A 4,156-nucleotide genomic window follows, 5' to 3' on the forward strand; every position below is an offset into this window, starting at 1 on the left:
TTAAAATCCTCACAATAATTCACATTTCCTTTTGCTGCTGGCTTATTTTCCCGCTGTGAGAAAATTGTCAAATCAAGATCCTACATCTGTAAATGGGGAGAAACGCATAGAAGGATATGCATAGATAGGACTGTGTAAATCCTCACTAGAAATTGGCAGAGGATGTAAAGGAGTAATATTGATAGTGTGTAATCTTGTGTGGCTGGTAGCTGTATAAAAATAGAGAGTGACAACTCCAGTAGGTGTAAGTAATAAGGTACACACACACACACACACACACACACACACACACACACACACACACACACACACACACACACACACACACACACACACACACACACACACACACACACACACACACACACTGCTCTCTAAATCATCAGGGTACACTGAGTGGGCTGTCAACAGGGTCTTTGATGTCTCTCTCAAATGATTCACAGCAAGCATGTCGACTGTGACTCCCCTGTCTCCCCTAACCTCAAAATGACTCTCCTGTCTCCCCTAACCTCAAAATGACTCTCCTGTCTCCCCTAACCTCAAAATGACTCTCCTGTCTCCCCTAACCTCAAAATGACTCTCCTGTCTCCCCTAACCTCAAAATGACTCCCCTGTCTCCCCTAACCTCAAAATGACTCTCCTGTCTCCCCTAACCTCAAAATGACTCTCCTGTCTCCCCTAACCTCAAAATGACTCCCCTGTCTCCCCTAACCTCAAAATGACTCTCCTGTCTCCCCTAACCTCAAAATGACTCCCCTGTCTCCCCTAACCTCAAAATGACTCCCCTGTCTCCCCTAACCTCAAAATGACTCCCCTGTCTCCCCTAACCTCAAAATGACTCCCCTGTCTCCCCTAACCTCAAAATGACTCTCCTGTCTCCCCTAACCTCAAAATGACTCCCCTGTCTCCCTAACCTCAAAATGACCTCAAAATGACTCCCTGTCTCCCTAACCTCAAAATGACTCTCCTGTCTCCCCTAACCTCAAAATGACTCTCCTGTCTCCCCTAACCTCAAAATGACTCCCTGTCTCCCTAACCTCAAAATGACTCCCTGTCTCCCTAACCTCAAAATGACTCCCTGTCTCCCCTAACCTCAAAATGACTCCCCTGTCTCCCCTAACCTCAAAATGACTCCCTGTCTCCCCTAACCTCAAAATGACTCTCCTGTCTCCCCTAACCTCAAAATGACTCTCCTGTCTCCCTAACCTCAAAATGACTCCCCTCCTGTCTCCCCCTAACCTCAAAATGACTCTCCTGTCTCCCTAACCTCAAAATGACTCCCTGTCTCCCCTAACCTCAAAATGACTCCCTGTCTCCCCTAACCTCAAAATGACTCCCCTGTCTCCCTAACCTCAAAATGACTCCCTGTCTCCCCTAACCTCAAAATGACTCCTCCTGTCTCCCTAACCTCTGTCTCCCCTAACCTCAAAATGTCTCCCTAACCTCAAAATGACTCCCCTGTCTCCCCCCTAACCTCAAAATGACTCCCTGTCTCCCTAACCTCAAAATGACTCTCCTGTCTCCCCTAACCTCAAAATGACTCCCTCCTGTCTCCCCTAACCTCAAAATGACTCTCCTGTCTCCCCTAACCTCCAAATGACTCTCCTGTCTCCCCTAACCTCCAAATGACTCTCCTGTCTCCCCTAACCTCAAAATGACTCTCCTGTCTCCCCTAACCTCAAAATGACTACCCTGTCTCCCCTAACCTCAAAATGATTCCCACTATTAGGAGTGCTTGGCTACTGGGCAAACTACTGAGATGTGAATTGATAAAATGTTTTTCTTTGCACAGTTGTGTCAGAAGGTAACACAATATATTCATCCCCAGGAGTGTGACTAACATTTGAGTGTTCATTATGATTGCATGAAGCCATGAAGCAAGTTCCACCACCATATACAGAGGTAGGATCTTAATTTGAGCCAGTTTGCTACACCCTTAAAAATAATCCTTCAGCAACAGGAAATGTGGATTATAATTAATGTACATTTTTTGTAGTGGTTGATACATTTTTCGTTCGGGCAGATAAAGTCTGACATTTTAAAATGGAAATTACAAACTTCAGAATCCTTTTAAAATCTAGAATATACACGACAAGTTTCCATTTCCTGCTGTGCAGGAACAAAAGAGTGACCAAATTAAGATCCTACATCTGTATGTTAACCCAGAAACAAATATAATTTTAGTTGAATTGTAGTCCAGCAAGATCCAGTCAGGAAACCAGGTAGAAATCTCCTCAATATGCAAAACATTGACTTTATATACACCCATTAACAGCTAGGGTCTTGGGTTTTTCCTCATCATGTGACCTGATCAGGAAATAGTCACAGTCAGGTCATTCAGGCAGGTTAAGTTCCCTTAACATGGGACACCAACGCTACTGTAACTGTATGACAACAGAAAATCATGACAGTGTGTGTGTGTCTGTCTGTCTGTCTGTCTGTCTGTCTGTCTGTCTGTCTGTCTGTCTGTCTGTCTGTCTGTCTGTCTGTCTGTCTGTCTGTCTGTCTGTCTGTCTGTCTGTGAGTGTGTGTGTGTTCGTCCGTTCGTCCATCAGCGTGTGTGTTCGTCTGTGAGTGTGTGTTCGTCTGTGAATGTGTGTTCGTCCGTTCATCCGTCAGTGTGTTTGTGTGGATCAGAATGTCTTGTGTCTCCTCCATGTGTTTCATCCAGGTCAGAGTCCTCCTGTCAGTGGTCCTGTCCTGTGTGCCAGGGACATACGATGGACCTCAGTGTGAGGAGTAGTAGCACACTGTTTGAGGGAGCCCAGAGAACATGAGGCTGGAGGACAGGGGACTACTGCCTCTGCCTGTCGGGGGTGGCCTACTACTCAGGCATGAGCGGTTTTCACCCTGTGTAGCTCAGTTGGTATAGCATGGCGCTTGCAATGACAGGGTTTAAGGGTTCGTTTACCACAGGGAACAGTTTGAAAATGAATGACTCACTACTGTAAGTTGCTAAGAATAAGAGCTAAATTACTCAAATATAAAATGTGACCACAAACGTTTTGTGGTAAAAAAAAAAAAAAGGTTGGTAAAGAGAGGGGCAATATAGGATATTAATTTTGTGGAATTCTAGTCAAATATACTGAACAAATGTAAAGAGTTGGTCCCATGTTTCATGAGCTGAAATAAAATATCCCAGAAATGTTACATACTCACACAAACAGATTTTTTTCAAATTGTGTGCACAAATTTGTTTACATCCTTGTTAGTGAGTTTCTTATTTGCCAAGATAATCCAACCAGCTGACAGGTGTGGCATATCAAGAAGCTGATTAAACAGAATGATCATTACACAGGTGCACATTATGCTGGGAACAAGAAAAGCCACTCAAATGTGCAGTTTTGTCTCACAACACAATGTTACTGAAGTCTCAACTTTTGAAGGAGCGTGCAATTGGAATGCTGACTGCAGGAATATCCACCAGAGCTGTTGCCAGATAATTTAATGTTCAATTCTCTACCATAAGCCACTTCCAACGTCATTTTAGAGAATTTGGCATTACGTGGCATCACAAACACAAATCTTGTGTAACCACGCCAGCCCAGGACCTCCACATCCGGCTCCTTCACCTGCAGGATCCTTTGACACCAGCCACCCGGGCAGCTGATGAAACTGAGGACTATTTCTGTCTGTAAAAGCCCTTTGTGGGGAAAAACTCATTCTGATTGGCTGGGTCTGGCTCCCCAGTGGGTGGGCCTGGCTCCCAAGTAGGTGGGCCTAATTAATTGATTTCAATTGACAGATTTCCTTATATGAATTGTTGTAACTCAGTGAAATTGTTGCATGTTGTGTTTATATTTTTGTTCAGTATATATTGAAATGTATCAATCTTTCTTATGCAGTTTTATGACGTGACCTACCATTTGTTATCAGCTGTTCTGTTTGACACTGATTCATGGATGTTTGCACCACCAACTAAGGGTCTGGCATTGATGCTGACCAATGTCTATGTGTGAGGACCAGAAGAAGAAACATGTCTATGTGAGATGACCAGAATAAGAACAAAGCAAAAATGGAAAGCAGGAGGACTGTAGAAAACTGAGATGAGATAATCATGTTAAAAACTGACTGTAGAAAACTGAGGTGAGATAAACCATGTTAAAAACTGACTGTAGAAAACTGAGGTGAGATAAACCATGTTAAAAACTGACTG

At 43.8% G+C, this 4,156-nt stretch overlaps 1 long non-coding RNA gene across 1 annotated transcript; it reads right to left on the reverse strand.

Annotated features, from left to right (window-relative positions):
- Positions 1-547: 547 nt before the first annotated feature.
- LOC127924551 (uncharacterized) lies at positions 548-2,199 on the reverse strand. The gene is made up of 3 exons (XR_008118140.1): positions 1,620-2,199; positions 742-857; positions 548-625 (listed from the first exon to the last, which is right to left on the reverse strand). It is a non-coding gene; the product is annotated as an uncharacterized LOC127924551 (long non-coding RNA).
- Between the last annotated feature and the right edge of the window lie 1,957 nt (positions 2,200-4,156).

This window comes from Oncorhynchus keta, unplaced genomic scaffold, assembly GCF_023373465.1.
Source record: "Oncorhynchus keta strain PuntledgeMale-10-30-2019 unplaced genomic scaffold, Oket_V2 Un_contig_4274_pilon_pilon, whole genome shotgun sequence".
Lineage (NCBI taxonomy): Eukaryota > Metazoa > Chordata > Actinopteri > Salmoniformes > Salmonidae > Oncorhynchus > Oncorhynchus keta.